The sequence below is a fragment of the Jaculus jaculus genome, chromosome 15 (assembly GCF_020740685.1).
Source record: "Jaculus jaculus isolate mJacJac1 chromosome 15, mJacJac1.mat.Y.cur, whole genome shotgun sequence".
In the NCBI taxonomy this organism is placed as follows: domain Eukaryota; kingdom Metazoa; phylum Chordata; class Mammalia; order Rodentia; family Dipodidae; genus Jaculus; species Jaculus jaculus.
The window spans coordinates 55,872,071-55,889,604 of NC_059116.1; positions in this window are offsets into that span (position 1 = coordinate 55,872,071).

A 17,534-nucleotide genomic window follows, 5' to 3' on the forward strand; every position below is an offset into this window, starting at 1 on the left:
TTTCCATTTCTTTCCATAAATGTATACACTTCTCTGAAGATAGCACTTGAGTCTTTCATTTGCCTACTTACACAATTTATTTTAGCAGATTCAATTCCAAATGGTTGTTGTTATGTATTAGCCATTTTGATTCTTTTTGTTTTTCAAAAAAAATTTTAAGCAGGTCTTACTCTAGCCCAAGATACCATCAAACTCATGGTGATCTTCTTGCCTCAGTTAAAAGCATGAGAATCTTATATTTATAGGTCACTTTCTAGTCTTCTGCTAATTTGATTCACTCAGACCACCCAAATATGCCACACAGATTTCATTATCCTTCTTATGTGATAAGATAGATAGGGACCCCAACTCAGATACCCTTAAAAAGAAACCTCCAGCTCAACTCTGCCCCACTACAACTTGAAGAAGTTAAAGACCTGATCACACCATACATCACCACCCCCATGAGGCATCTCTCTCCTGCACTCCTCCCAAAAATTGCATCTTTAAAAAATTTTTTGTTTATTTATTTATTTGAGAGAAGGAAAGAGGCAGACAGAGTTAGTATAGGCACACCAGGGCCTCCTGCCACTGCAAACAAATTTCAGATGCATGAGCCACTTGGTGAATCTAGCTTTATGTAGATACTATGGAATTATGGCTGGGCCAATGAGCATTGCAAGGAAGTACCTTTAACTTCTAAGCCATCTCTCCAGCCCCTCTGTTTTTTAGACTAACAAAAAGGCTGGAATCTAAGAATCCCAGTACTCCACTCCCATACCTGGCCATGATCTAAGTACACCACTCTGGCCCTACCTCCTGCTACAGTAATTGAAACTTCAAGTAGTTGACTTTTTCTGCTTCCTCTTTGCTCAGACTAGTAATTTGACTAGTCTGCACCTGAAATGAAAGAAGAAGAAAAGAATCTTGCCTGACATAACCTGTTGACTCAGGGGTCTCAGTTTCCCAAAAGAAGAGTTTAGCAAGAGGTCCAGCCAGATTGGCTGCTGCAGATACTTATCTCTTCTCCTCCCCTATACTCCATATGGCACAATACCACCTTTCCTTTTCCCCAAAGGGCTTAACAATCCCTCTCCCTCCCCCTTACATATTCTCTCATTTTCTTTCTCTGTGCATGCAACCCCATCTCTCTTTGTCACCAACCCCTCTCTATTTCTCTCTCTCCCTTTCTGTTCACCTTCCTCTTCCACTCTCCCATTTGAAGAGTCTGTCTGCTTTCCTCTTGCTCTGACTCCAAGTTCAGTCCTATCCTGTCCTCTTCCCTTTACCCCGGGTTCACAGAATTGCCTTCTACATGCCCCTTTCCTCTTGGCTCAGAGTTCAGTTCTCTTCTGCTCCCTTTTCCCCTGCTGCAACCCATGCCACCTTATCATTGGTGTTAAAAAAAAAAAAAAAAAAAAAAAACAAAAAAACTCTTTTGCCCAAGAAAACCATCTCACAGTACTCTATTTCTCCACCTGACAGTTATGATTTTCTTTATAGTCCTGATGTGGATAAGTTTGACAACCACTTGTTGACTACTAGAAGTTTCTTCTTAGATCTATAGAATTGCTTCCAACAAGTAACTTGACATTTTCCATGCATGTAAAGATCACTGAATTTATCTTTGTATAATGTATAATAGTGAGATTTTAAAAGATAATTTTATTTATTTGAGAGAGACAAAGGAATAAGCAGACAAAGAGAGAGTACGGATTCATCAGAGCTCCTTGCTAATGCAAACAAATTCCAGATGCATACACCACTTTGTGCATTTGGCTTTACATGGGTACTGGGGGATTGAACCCAGGCTGTCAGGCTTTGCAAGCAAGCACCTTTAACTGCTGAGCCATCTCTCCAACCCCTATAACAATGAACAGTTTGAATCAGAGAACCAAAAATGATGTGAGATTCCTAAGTACATAGTGAGATTGGAATTCCAACCTAAGTCTTTATCCATGTTTAGTAAACAATTGAAAAATATAGGCTTGAGCATTAAATATTTATTTTAAGGAAGAATATAAGTAAGGGGAGAAAGGTAAAGCTCTCAGCTAAGTATTTTGGAAGGGTCCTGAGGAGGTTGCTGCCTGGCAGCCTGGTTTGGGCTTCTTTACAACCTTAGAAATCTAAATTAAGAGACATTTATTTGGGATGTGTATCATGGTCAAGTTTAGGTATATGACAAAGATATTGATTGGTTGGTGGCACTCAATAAAGGTGTGTAGACATAGAAGGTGTCCAGGGAGAGGATGAAAACAGGTTTGGGGAAAGCCCATGTAATCCTTTGAAAGTCAAGGACTAGAGAGTAGCTCTGGGTGGCCATTTTCTAGTCTGCCAAGATAGGTTGCCATCCATGTTCTCCTTGTGCCTTTGGTCTTGGCTGATTATCAGGTACCTTGCTTCTATTCTCTTTCATAATTGCCGGAGCCTGCCGGCTGAAAGGGTTCACGCCTGATGGGGAGTGAGGATTAAGGAAAGACAGAAGAAAGAGTGAAGGAATGGACTCCAGTCCAGGGCTGAAGCCAGGACTGAAGACATGGTTTATTTCATAGCATTCCTTTTTATATCTTTTTTACAAACAGTTTTTCCATGAACAAAGATTTTATGAGCTTTACAAGTTCCTATCAAAAAACCTTCCTGTTACAGAGTTTTTGTATTTCAATCATTTCTCAGTACAAAGGACCAGCCAAATGGCTGAAGATACCTACTCTTGCTTACAGGTAGGCTGCTATAGTTTTGCTAATGCCTTGCTGCCAGACAGCTTCCTGACACTGCAGATACACAATCTTACTTGTAGGAAGGCTGCTATAGTTTTGCTAATGTCTTGCTGCCAGAAGCCCAGAGCTATGGATACAAGTCCAGCCAGAATGGCTCCCGACAATTCCCCCTTTTTTATTTATTATTTTTATAAACCGGGCCCCACCGGGCCTTGGTGCAGAAAGACTGTGTCTGTCCTAGGTTGTCCTCTATGATATTTAGGCCTTACCCGTCATTGGTACATGAATTCCATCATTCATGTCCTGTCTTAGGTTGGCCTAACTCGAGAGAATCTTACCCGTCTTTGACTACCAGCCTCTGCAGGGGCTTTAAGATAATGTCTCAGGAAACTGAGGCCGGGTCTGTAGCTGTATCTTATGTATTTCTGCATGGATATCCATAATGGATCTCAAAAGGCATTTAACGAGTATGGGCAGCAGACACAGAATAAGCAAAAGACAAACACCTGTAGCAGCAAAGCTTCCTACCCAAGAAGTGAGAGAATTCCGTACAGGCAAGGCAGACTTAAAAGCAGATATTAAGTCATCAGCAGCTTTAGCTACATCAAAAGTAAGATGATTATTTTGCAAAGACAAAATCTCTGAATGTAACTGAATCAGATCTAAGGAAATATTATCATTATGCCAAATACCTCTTAGATGTATTTTTATCTTATCTCAACGCTGTTGACTGTCATTATATTTTTTAGAAGTAACACAGATCCATTGAAAATCTACATGACACTCCAAACGAGTTCTAACTTTTAACCCTAGTATCTCCTCACCCAAATATGTAACCTCATCATACAGAACATCTATTTTTTCTTCCAGTTTTCTATCTATATCTACTTGAGTTCCCAGAGAAATAGAAACATTTTTGGATAAATCATTAACAAAATGTGTAGTTTGAACTTCTTGTGACAAAGCAACAGCTGCAGTAGTAGCAGTAGCTAACAATGTAATAAAAGCTAGGATGCCTGTAATTACTAATCCTATCATTCTTTTTGGTCTACTTAAAGTATTTTTTACTTCCTGTAACACCTGTATTCCCTTGTCAGAATACCAAGGCCTAGTTACATTAACAGGAATCATGACAAATGCTGATTGCTTAAAAATCATAACTCTATCAGAGGACAATTCTGAAACACAATTAGACAAAGTACAATTGTTACATGTAACATTGAACATTTCCTCAGCCCATGTAATATTTATGTCTCCCATTAACATAGCATAGGGTGGAGTAACACAAGCCATGACACTTCCCTTTGGGAGGGAAGAACTGTCACTCCTGGGGGAGGTGACGTTCACTCCTCCCATGGCTGTAGCAACTTTCCATAAGTAAGTCTGTTGGAAGCCCTCATCAGACCACCAAAGTCCAGCAGAGAGTCCACCAGTCCAGTCATTGTTCCATTTACCACTCCCTTCTGCTCCAGGATTTCCTGACCAGTCCTTAATATGCCTTTTAGTTCCAGAGATGTTACACATGATGTAAGCAGTCCCAACACACCTTTTCCAATGCAAAGACCTATTATACCAAGGTGATTGTCCCTCACAGGGGGCAAAAGCATCTGGTGACTCGGCTCCTCTGACTTGATTCCCTGAGGGGAGCCAAATAGAGACTTGTGAAATAGAACCTTGACTTGCCTTCTTTCCTTTATCTGCTGAATGCTTTACAATCACATTCCTTGGTTTAATTTTTAAACATCCAGTTACTTCTGTTTTAGTTAGGCATATAGGAATACCAGTGCCATGACCAGTATAATTGACTCCAAATTTCCAATGAGCCTGCATATTCCTACTGGATGGCGTGCCTAGTAAACGAGTATTGTTTACCAAGACTATAATTTCTCTATCTTCCCAAGTTGCTGGATGTAAGATGGGTGGGTCAGGAACATAAGCTCAATACAGCTCACTGTGGATCATCGGGAGTTGAATCCACATCATCAGGAGCAGAGGCATCACTCTTCTGATGTTCAGTCCCTGCGAACCGGACCAGCCTCTCTGGCAGCCACCTGGCATCATCAGCATCCTGTGGGGAAACGCAAACATACCCTCGTCCCCATATTAATACTGGGTCAGGTCCATGCCATTGTCCATCAATGGGGTCCTTCCATCTAACCTGAGCATAAGTGTCCAATGTCCTAGGATGCCATAATCTGTCTGCAGCAGAATGACCAGATGCATCCACATTTAAAAAATTTAAAATAAAGAGTACATGATTTAAAGCATTCTGTGGTGACCAAGGATATAACTCTCCCTTTTTTATTTTTTGTAATTGATTTTTTAAAGATCCATGAGCACGTTCAACAATTCCTTGTCCCTGAGGGTTATAAGGTATGCCTGTTTTATGAACAATTGATAATTGAGTACAAAAGCGCTGAAAAGATTGACTACTGTAACTTGTACCATTATCTGTCTTTATAATTAATGGCATACCTGCTATAGCAAAACATTTGATGCAATGTGCTATGACATGTTTAGTAGCTTCCCCAGTCTGTGCTGTAGCCATCAGAAATCCTGAATAAGTATCAATGGATACATGAACATATTTTAATTTTCCAAATTCAGGAATATGAGTTACATCCATCTGCCACAGATGATTTGGTTTTAATCCTCTAGGGTTTATTCCATACTGAGGAACTGGGTGATATTCAGGACAGGTATTGCATTGTCACACAATTTGCCTAGCAGCTTCTCTAGTAATTTGAAACTGCTTTCTTAAACTTTGACTATTTTGATGATGTATATTATGAGATCTTTGAGCTAATTCCAATTGAGATATACCTATGATCTGTGTGGCTTTATCTGCCAAATCATTTCCCAATGCTAAAGGACCTGGAAGGCCTGAATGAGCTCGTATGTGACCCACAAAACAAGGATGAGAACGAGCATGTATGCATCTCTGTATTTGACTAAACAAATCTTGCACTTGAGTATTAGCAGTTTTAATACAAGACACAGTTTCAAGTACCTGTAAAGCTCTAGCAATATATTGACTATCAGTATACAAATTAAATGGAGTTGCAGCTAAAACATTTAATACTGTAGCTACAGCTCTAAGTTCCACTATTTGAGCTGACGCTGGAGGAGTAAAAAATGAATAAGACTGTTCTTGAATAACATATGCTGCTTTGCCATTAGAGGATCCATCTGTAAACACAACTAAAGCATCTTCAATAGGCTCTGCCCTGACTGTGCAAGGGAAAATGAAGGGATGAGAATTTGCAAATTGCAACAACTTGTCTTTAGGGAAATGATTATCTATAACACCAGGGTAATTTGCAAAAGCAATAGCCCAAGAGTCCACATTTTGAAATAGCCAATCTACTCGTTGCTTTGTAAAAGGAACCCCTATAATAGCTGGTTCCTTACCAAAATATTTTCTGGAGTTTACTCGAGCCATTTGAATTAAACAAGCTACTGCTTCATAATAAGGAGTCAACACTCTAGCAGGAGAAACAGGTAAATGTAGCCACAATAGAGGTCCTTCTTGCCATAAAACTGCAGTTGGAGTATGTTCAGTGGCCAGAACATATGTAGCCAATCCCCGAGAATAATCTATATATTGAATTTGTTGTTCTTTAATAGCTTTTTTTACTAAGGCTAATGCCTTACATCCCTCATCTGTTAACTGACGTACAGACTTTGGATTTGGATCTCCTTTTAAAATGTCAAAGAGAGGCTTTAATTCTCCAGTACTAATTTTTAAATGAGGTCTAAACCAATTAATATCTCCCAAAAGCTTTTGAAAATCATTTAAGGTTTGTAACCCATCCTTCCTGAGTTGAATTTTTTGAGGGAATATGGTTTTTGGATATAATCTGTGTTCTAAATATGAATATGGTGGCTCAGTTTGAACCTTATTAGGAGCTATAATTAATCCTTGTTCTTTTAAGGCTCCCTGTAAATGTAAGTAAGCTGTTAATAATAATCCCTCTTGTTTGAATGCCAAAAGAATATCATCCATATAATGAATAATATATACCTGAGGGTAGGCCTGCCTAGTCTTTTTTACAGCTTGAGCCACAAACTTTTGACACAAGGTGGGGCTGTTAGCCATACCCTGGGGCAATACTTTCCAATGATATTTTTTCATAGGCTCCTTAAAATTGATAGATGGCACACTAAAGGCAAATCTTTTACAATCTTGAGGAGCAAGAGGAATACTATAAAAACAATCTTTTAGATCCAATATAATTTTATAAGTATCTTTAGGAATAGCAGAAGGCATGGGCAATCCCGGTTGCAAAGTTCCCATCAATTCCATTGTTTCATTTACCTTTCTAAGATCCTGTAATAACCTCCATTTTCCAGACTTCTTTTTATAACAAAAATTGGAGAATTCCAAGGTGAATTTGAAGGGGCAATATGACCGCTTTTAAGCTGTTCCTGTACTAACTGCTCTGCAGCCTGAATTTTCTCAGCAGTAAGAGGCCACTGATCCACCCACACAGGGTCCCCACTCTTCCAAGTTATGGGATCTGCATGAGGTACAGGTTGTCTAGTGACCCCCTCTAAAAATACCCCAAGCCTGCCCTTGGAGGCCTAGGCACTGGTGATATGGGTTCTAGCCGCCCTTGTCCATTCTTGCCCAAACCTTGAGTCGGCAAGAGCCCCTGATTTAACATTTGATTGGAAACAGTATCACTAGGACTATAAAGATAAATTCCCATACAACTCATGACATCCCTTCCCCACAGGTTTGCAGGTAAACCTGGGACAATATATGGCTGAAAAGTTCCTCTATGTCCTTCTTTATCTCTCCATTGTAACAAATCACTGCTCTGTTCTGGGCTTTGAATCTGCCCTATTCCCTGCATCTGAGTCACAGAGAATTGTTTAGGCCAATTAGGAGGCCACTGATCAGCTGTAAGCACTGAAACATCAGCTCCTGTATCTAATAAACCCTGGAACTTTCTTCCATTAATATACAAAGTTAATTCTGGTCTCTGTGATCCAATGGCCTGGATCCAGTAAGCATCTTAAGAACCAAAACTTGTATTACCTCTTTTGTCCCTTTTACTAGCATTCTTAGTTTGCAATTGGGGGAGCAATATTAATTGTGCTAATCGCTGTCCCTTATTGATTACTGATATTCCTCTAGGTGAATGTGTCATAACTTTAATTTCCCCTTTGTAATCAGAATCAATCACTTCAGGTGCCACTAAAATTCCTTTCATGGTGGGGCTACTTCTCCTTAATAGTAGCCCAACAGATCCTTTAGGCAATGGCCCATAAACACCTGTTGGTAAGGCCTGCATTCCCATCTCTGGTGCTAATACTGTATAGGTGGCAGAACTGAGGTCCAGTCCTGCACTGCCTGGGGTTGCTCTGCAGAGGTCCTGAATGGATTGTTTTGCTGGGGGATAAAGTTCTGTAGTGCTCCATAACATTGTTGCGGGGCCTGGAGCGGGCCCCTCCCCCCGTTTCCCTGCGGGAGAAGATTCCCCATATGATCATATTTAGATTTATATTCATTGGCCCAGTGTTTGCCTCTTTTACATTTTGGACATAACTCTGGTTCCTTTCTGGGTGAATCATTCTTTTGCTTCTGAGGACATTGTTTCACCTGATGTCCCATTTTACCACATCCAAAACAACTCCCTGGAGGAGCATTAAATTTTCTCTTATTACCTTTTTGTTGCTGAAAAAGAACCTCCTTTACTGATTTCCCTTGAAGGGCGGCAGCCAAGGTTAGCCCGTGTGTATAGGATGGACCTATGTCAGAACATAGACTAATATAATCAGTTATGTTCCCCTTTCTCCTATATGGCCTCAAGGCCGCTTGACAAGCAGAGTTAGCATTCTCATAGGCTAATAATTTTACAAGTGCAAGTCCTGCTTCAGACTCTCCAACCAGTCTGTTAGCAGCCTGTAATAATCTATCCACAAAGTTTTGATATAATTCATCAGGACCTTGCCTAATTTTTGACAAATCTTCATTCCCCTTCCCATTGGATGGAAGTTTACGCCAAGCCTTTTTAGCTTGTGCATTAACCTGAGCATAAACACCTACATCAAACTTCAATTGATTCTCAAGTTCCCGATATGGTCCCTCTCCTGCCAGCACATCAAAAGTAATAGGTACCCCCTGAGCCTTATTCACCTCAGCAATAGTCTGACAGTTCTCTGTATATTCTGTTTTCCACAATAAATAGTCTCCCCCTGACAAACATGCCTGTGCTACTTGTTTCCAGTCCCCTGGAGGGAGTGCCTCAAATGCCATAGAGTCTATGATAGTAAGCGTGAAAGGAGCTGTAGGGCCATATTGCACGCAAGCTGCTTTTAATTCCTTCAACCGCTCAAAAGATATAGGGCTATGAGATCTTACTTTATCCCCTTGACTATCTTTTCGTTCAACAACAGGATATACATTAAATCCCTGTATATCTTCTCCTCTTTGTGTTGCTCCTGCAAGAGTGGCTTGCAGAGGTGAGACAGAAGGCCGAATCAAAGATACAGGATGAAATTCACCCTCAGGTTTTGACACTACTGCCATAGCGGGAGGTTTTGTTACAGCAGAAGGATTGGGAGTGACTGTGTTTCCTGGAATACACTTTCCCTGAAGTTGCTGTACTTGAAAAGACAGTGATTTAACCATACTTTGCAAATGTTGCATCTCCTCTAAATATTTTTGTTTCTGTTCATCCTCAGATTTGGTAAAAGTTAAAAAAGATAGGAAGTCTTCCTCTTGGTGACCTTCTGTCACCTCCTCCTCTACTTTTGCTTCCTTATCTGAATCTGAATGATCAAGCCAACATTCTTCTCTTTTAAATAATAACTTAGATTTGGACTCTGGTTTCTCAGGTGAAATGGAAGGCTTAATTTCATTTTCTAAGTTCACGTTGGGAAGCAGTTCTTTGTCTTTAATTGTACCTGATTTAACTTTATCTCTTTCATGTCTACGATCTAAACTATCTCTAACTAAAGCCCACAAGTTAAAAGTTTCCACTGGTACCTTACTTGGCCCGTGGGTATTATAATAATCTTGAAGCTCAGTCCCTACCCTTTGCCAGATTTTTAAATCAATAGTTCCTCCTTCTGGGAACCAAGGACAGACTTTTTCTATAAATTCCAAAAAGTTACTAAGTTGCTGCAGACTAACTTTAGTTCCCTGGGTACGTAACATATTTTTTAGCATATGTACAAAAAGCATGTGACTACTACCTTGTCCCATTTTTACTTATTATTACTCTTACTTATTATTACTCATCACTCCCTTTTTTTCTTTTTTCGAGCGCGCTCCTTTTCAATCCAGCGGTGTCCTTTACTGTATCCCCGTCTTCAGGCCCCACGTTGGGCGCCACTTGCCAGAGCCTGCCGGCTGAAAGGGTTCACGCCTGATGGGGAGTGAGGATTAAGGAAAGACAGAAGAAAGAGTGAAAGAATGGACTCCAGTCCAGGGCTGAAGCCAGGACTGAAGACATGGTTTATTTCACAGCATTCCTTTTTATATCTTTTTTACAAACAGTTTTTCCATGAACAAAGATTTTATGAGCTTTACAAGTTCCTATCAAAAAACCTTCCTGTTACAGAGTTTTTGTATTTCAATCATTTCTCAGTACAAAGGACCAGCCAAATGGCTGAAGATACCTACTCTTGCTTACAGGTAGGCTGCTATAGTTTTGCTAATGCCTTGCTGCCAGACAGCTTCCTGACACTGCAGATACACAATCTTACTTGTAGGAAGGCTGCTATACTATAGTTTTGCTAATGTCTTGCTGCCAGAAGCCCAGAGCTATGGATACAAGTCCAGCCAGAATGGCTCCTGACACATAATCATAGCTTATCCCCAACTCCCCTAAATCATCAAAGTTTCTTTCTTAGTACAGAAGTACTTAAGCAGCAAGTCAACTGCTTTATGTTGGAATTTAAGCTGTAGGTGAATATGAACTTGAGCCAAAAAAGATAAGGACTTTGATAGATGCTTCTATGTCACCATTCATAACACTTTTTTGCATTTGAATTATTGCCTGCAGAATGAAGATCTTTCTCCTGGGCACTCTAATAGTCAGCATTCTTAGAAAAAGTGGAAAATGAGATGAAGAGAGAAAACTTGGCTCAATAGCAGAGATAGACAGGCTTTATTCAGAAAAAAAAACAACAACAAAAAGAAAACAGAGAAGATATCTGGCCAGGCAGATCAGAAGCAACTTCCCTTATAAACTAGAGGATACTTATGGGGTAGTGTGTATGGATGAGGGGTCATTGGAATTCTTTGGTTGCAAAGCAGTCCATCTTGCTTTGGGGCTTGAGCCACTTTAGGGAAGTGATAATCAGTGATAATGGGAATGGGTGGTCTTGATATTCTGGGAAGGTGAGAATTGGGAGGGATGGTTGGGAAACAGAGAGTTACAATGAAATGGAAGTCAGACTTCAAAATTGGAGACATTCTGGTTCTAACTTTCTCAACCCTGTCATTACATAGAAAACCAGGTAGAAATATTACAGGACCAAGTTCCATCACAGGGCTCTGAACATGGGGTCAAGGTGGATGTATGGCTTGGTGGGACTCTAGCAGGAACATGGATTCAGTCTCATTCTAAGAGGTGGCTCTGGAAGTATAAAACATATTGGGAAGCAGCCTTAGAACCCGAAGTAGCAACAGGTACATCAGAAATCATTTGGAATTGAAACTGCTGAAATAAATTGTATACAAACACAAATAAAGGATTGAGTCCTGATATTGGAAAGCAGAAAAACAGTAAATATGAGGTAGCCCTGGCACACCAGAGAATGAGGTTTACCTCGGAGGAAATAAGCAAGGTCTCATTTATAAGAATATGTCTCTAAGAACTGTAAACCACAGCAATAGGTGTCTCAGTTGGTCACAGAGATGTCAAGTCATACACAGAAAGATAATAAGCTAGCTGTTTTGAAAGGCCAGTATAGTCCCAAATTACTTTGTTTCTGGACTAGTAACAATTACTTTTCCACAATTGGTGCAGTCCATTGTTGAGCTTCAATAGGCATGGCTTCTGGAAACCTTGGGTTTTGGTTCCCCATTTGTCAAATGTTACTTTGCCCTTTGTGAACATGGTAGGTTGTTGTACCACATGGCTAAGAGGCTCTTTTAGACTCTGTTATAAATAATGCTGGCAAGGAGGCAATTCTTTAGGTAAATGAACTCCTAGATCACATTAATCACATCTATTAGCCATTATTATCTGGTTGTTATATATCTATATATGAATTTTCTTGTATGCTACATGACATTTACAAGTGAAACATGAGTATTATATCTAAGGTTTAAAATAATAACATAGGGCTGGAGAGATGGCTTAGCGGTTAAAGCGCTTGCCTGTGAAGCCTAAGAACCCCGGTTCGAGGCTCGGTTCCCCAGGTCCCACGTTAGCCAGATGCACAAGGGGGCGCACGCGTCTGGAGTTCGTTTGCAGAGGCTGGAGGCCCTGGCGCACCCATTCTCTCTCTCCCTCTATCTGTCTTTCTCTCTGTGTCTGTCGCTCATAAATAAATAAATAAATAAATAAATAAATAAAATAATAATATAGGTGATATTATAAGGAAAGAAGTAAGGAAGAAAAATGTTAACTTTAATAGGGAATAAATTGAAATTTCTATGATGATTTGGTTTAGATAAGATAGGTTATATAAGAAATATTTGAAATATCTTAAACAATTCTAAATGTGAACATGATAGAAATTTAAAAATTAACTAATTTTGAAGTTTAGTTATTAGGTTTCATGTTGGTGATCTTGAAGGTAGAATGAGAGATGCAGAAGAGGAAGGAAACTAGTGGAATCTGGGAAGCGTACTGGAAGCCATTTTCAAAGACCCGTTTTAGAGGTGCACTTTAAACAGAAACAGGTTAAGCAAACTTAAATACACACACACACAACACACACACACACAGTGCCATTTACAGTTGCACAGTGAAGGAGGGCTGTGGTCATTTAATGGGGTGTAGAAGAGGTTGTTTCCCCAGGGGGGAGGACTGGGTGGGAGAGCAGAGCTGACAGAGAGGGAAGAGATCAGAGGTAGAAGAATTCCTGAATATGGGTAATTTCTTGCCCTTAGCCTTTCCAGTTTATGAAATTATCAAGGTCTTTAAGAATTTGGAAGGCAAATGTGCTATTTTAGGCTACTGTCCAATTTACATTGTGGCCAGACTATACTGCAATTAAAAACAATGAGGCATTTGAACTTTATGTCTCTTTTTAGGGCAAGAGTCTGGGGTAGACTTGGGGCCAGAAGGTCTGCCCAGTGGGGAGTATATGAAAGGAATGTCTGGGGAGAAATGTAGTAGGCACTAAGCTGTGAAAATGAATCAGGAGGAAAAGAGAGGGACCTGTCCCAGTCACCTAATTCACCAGAGAATGGACTATTGGAAAAGCCCCTGCAAAAGGCAGGAGGGGAAAGGAAAGGAGTGGAGCCTATAAAAGCAATCAGTTTGGGGTTACCTCCATCCTGGGTTTCACAATGTAGTACCAAAACAGACAGCTTCTTGGATCTAAGACTTAAGATTGACCAGGTGACAGTTCAGCAGGAAGCCAGCAGAATTTTGGAAATTTGGGAAACCATGGAGGGTAAGATGTGCTGGCGTGTCTGGCTGAGGATCAGGAGTCCCTGACCTGAGGACAGAGCCCAAAAACCTTGGAGGCACCCAAGACACTCCTCTAAGGACAAGACAAGAGAGCTGGAGCTGGGTCTGTCTCTCCAAGGTACCTTCAGAAGACAGATGGAGGTAGACTGACTCACCACCTCCTTGAGCTAAAGATGCTCTGGTGTTGGATCATCAAGTGAATATGGTGAATGTCCTATTTAAGGCTGGAGCTGAAAAGAGGGGAGATGAAAAACTTTAAGGCAGGCAAATTACCCTACCTGGTTGTTGGGGGATTGTCCCAGCCACCTGGGAGTTTTGAGAGGCCACTAAAGAGTAGCCTCAGCTTTGGCCTTGCTATCCTGCCCAGGGAAGTTGCAAATCCTCCTGCAATTCACCATGGTGAGGGAGAAGGAGAGAGAGAAAGGACAGGGTGGAGATTGAGGGCACCTCAGTATCCATGGGTTAGTACAAGACAAATTTCTGCTGCCCATTCCTCCCTGGGTTGCAAGAGGGTCCCCACTCTGAGCACTTGTCCCAGGTTTTGGCACCATGTTAAGAAAAAGTAGGAAGTGAGATTAGAAGATTCATCTTAACAGCAGAGACAGGCTTTATTTGGGGGAAATCCTGAAAAGAGTTCTGACCAGCATGTCAGAAACAACTTCCCTTACAGACTAGGGAGTCTTTATGGGGCAACGGGGTCATTAAAATCCTTTGGTTGCACGGAGGTCTCCCTTTCCCCTGGGTTTGGGCCACTTCAGGGAAGTGATAATCAGCCAAGTGGTCTGGGCCATTCCAGGAAAGTGACAATGGGAATGGGTGGTCTGGCCATTCTATAAAAGTGAGGAGTGATTGAGTCAATCTTGGGAAACAAGGGATTACAATAAAATGGCAGTCAGAATTCAAAAAATGAAAACATTCTTGTTCTGACAAACGCAGCTACTTCCTTGGCTGGAAGACTTTTTGCCTTCTTATGCTCTGTATGTTTTATAACCCATATCTTTTAAAAATTATTTGTTTATATATTTATTTATTTGAGAGGGAGAGGGAAATAACAAAGCAGGCAGAAAGAAAAAGAGAGAATGGGAGTGTCAGGCTTCCTAACCACCACAAAGGGACTTCAGATACAGGTGTAACCTTTGTGCATTTGGCTTATGTTGGTTCTGGGGAATCAAACCTAGATCCTTTGGTTTTGTAGGCAAGTGCTTTAACTGCTAATCCATCTGTCCAGCCCTATAATCCATATCTTTAATTACTGTTATCCTCGCAAACACTTCCATGCTTGTTAGTATTGAAACTAATTAAACCGTATACTGGTATCTACTCTTCCATGTTAACATCTTGAGAGTTCTGATATAACAATCACAACCGCTAGGCATGGTGGCACATGCCTTTAATTCCAGCACTCGGGAGGCAGAGTTAGGTAGAGTGCTGTGAGTTCAAGACCACCCTGAGATTCCATAGTGAATTCCAGGTCAGCCTAGGCTAGAGTGAGACCCTACCTCGAAAAACCAAAAAATAAAAAATAAAAAAATAACAATCACCATTTAACTCAATAGATGTGTTCCAAAACATTTTTCCAACATTTGATTATTTAAAATGTGAACAATTCCATACAACATGTGAAAAAAAGCAAGGACATGTTCAACATTGAATGACCCGGGCCTGGGGTGAGGGCATGAGGGACTTTGCCCCTCAGCAGGCAGCAGTACTCCTAGATTTGTTCCAAGAAGCTACACTTAGATTCATGGAGCCTGGGCCCAAGGTCTCAGGGTAGTGAGAGGGAATACAGTTAGAGTAACTCAACCACTAAAAGTAAAAAAGGCAGTGCACTTGCTAGAAATCAAAGATGATCTGATTTCCTATCCCTTGCCTAGTTCCCTAGACTTGTTTTCCACAACCAGTGTTATGTCCAGTTCTCGGCACCCCCAGTGACCACCAAGGAGAACCAAACACGTATGCAAGAACAAGGAGCATTTTTTAATATTCGGGCTTAAGCTCGGTCCCTTGACTTCACCAACGCAGTGGTTCCATACAAGGGCCCCGAGTAGGGGAGGGGAGGGTTTTTATTGGGATTTGAACATAGAAGAAGGGGATGGGTACATGATTGGTTGACTTAAACAGTATTTTTCTGATTGGTTTGGGATTTCCGCGGCAAGGTTGGGGGCAGGGCAGAGGTGGGAGGGAGCTAGGGGAACCCCAGGCAGATGAGGTAGTCTTCATTGTGATTGGCTGGGGCAGAAAGAGCAGAATGGACAGGCCTCAGGCATGTCCTGGGCATGTCTAGGCTAGGGGGTGACTCTGGCCTTTGTGTGGGCACCTTCCCTAACCATATGTCAGGGCAGTTGCCTTCTGCCTAAACGGAAAACCTGAAAGTTAGGCCCAGCCAGGGCAGCACTTTACTGAATCCCTTCATGGCGTTAATTTAGTTTCTGGGTCTTTCACCAGGACCCATCCTAGGAAGGAGGTCTTTCATAGGATTTAAACATTTTGGTTGTTCAGTTCAACCCCTAGAACTTGGTGTCAGGGATAGCCTCTTCCTGAGATAGCCCCTAGCCCTATCCAACCAACTGACCTTCTGGTTCATCTGAATCCACTACTTTAAAGTTATAAATACCTTTACAAGGGGAAGGCAGGCTCTCTGACCACTTGGGAACTTCCAGATATGAGTGAGATTTTCCCTCTGTTGGGCTTGGGCTGGGAGAGAGGGTATAACCCTCTAGACCTTACTCTCCTCATGGGCTCCTTTATCCCCTCCAGCTTCCCACATGGCAGGAATGCCTTGAACTTTATTTTCTCTCTCTTATTTCCATGGTTTTTCCAGGCCCTCCACATGGGATCTCTAGCCATATGGGTGCCTTTCCTTGGCTCTGTACTTCCCTCAAAAAATATAATAATTTAATAATTATCCTTCTCAGTCTTCTTTTATTCTTTGATTAAAATTAGAAAGAAACCTAGGGGTTGAGGTTTAAGGATGTTACTGGACCCCAAGCATCCCATTACAGCAGGGCCCTAAGTAACATTGGCAGTTGTCTGGAATAGTTCTTGGGACCCAGTTACATGGAAGGGAGGGCAGGGGACTGCCTGCAGAGGGATGGGTGTAAACAAGCAGACACACTCATGGCACAGAATCACTGGAAGGGATCTGGGTAGGTTGGTGGTCAGGACCTGACAATTTTAAATAGGCTAAAACATGTTTTTGAATAAAATTTTTGAAAGCTAATCATACTTAGAAAACATCAAAGTTAAGTATTTTGCGAAATCTGAGGGTGAATTACTTTTTATAGAAAAAAATTCTTACCATAGATTGAATACTTGCGCTATCCCCAAATTCTTATGTAAAAGCCCTAATTCCCAATGTGATGGTATTTGGATGTAAGACTAAAGGAAGGCAATTAAGAATACATTAGGTCATGCAAAAGAGACATTAATGTCATCATATAAAGAGGAGGTGGTAGGACCTCTAACTCTCTGTCTTCATCCAGAAGGTGGCCTTCTTAAATCATTGTATCTTCCAGAACCTCAATCTTGTATGTTCTCCTTCCAAAACCATGAAAAATACCTGTGTGTGTGTGTGTTTTTTTTTTTTAAGGTGTGCACCACCACATCTGATTCCCTTTGGTTTTTCTTTTTTTTTAAATCATTTTTATTTATTTGAGAGCCACAGTCAGAGAGAGAAAGAGGCAGAGAGAGAGAGATTGAGAATGAATGGGCATGCCAGGGCCTCCAGCCACTGCAAATGAACTCCAGACGCCTGCGCCCCCTTGTGCATCTGACTAACGTGGGTCCTGGGGAATCGAGCCTCGAACTGGGGTCCTCAGGCTTCACAGGCAAGAGCTTAACCGCTAAGCCATCATTCCAGCCCCTGTGTATTCTTAATAATGCATAATCTGTGATATTTGTTATTTACCTCAAATTAAGACAATCTTAGTAAAGAAATAAATAACCTAATTTATTCTTTGTCTATTTAAGTTTACTTCAGTGAGGGAATGCATTTGTGCATTAGGTAATTTATTATAACATCCTCCTTTTAAAAAATATTTATTTATTTATTCATTTGAGAGAGAAAGGAGAGAGGCAGATAGAAAGAATGGGTGTGCCACGGCCTCCAGCCACTGCAAACAAAATCCAGACACATGTGCCACCTTGTGCATTTGGCTTATATGGGTTTTGGGGAATTGAACCTGGGTCCTTAGATTTTGTAGCTACGTCCTTAAACCGTTAAGCCATCATTCCA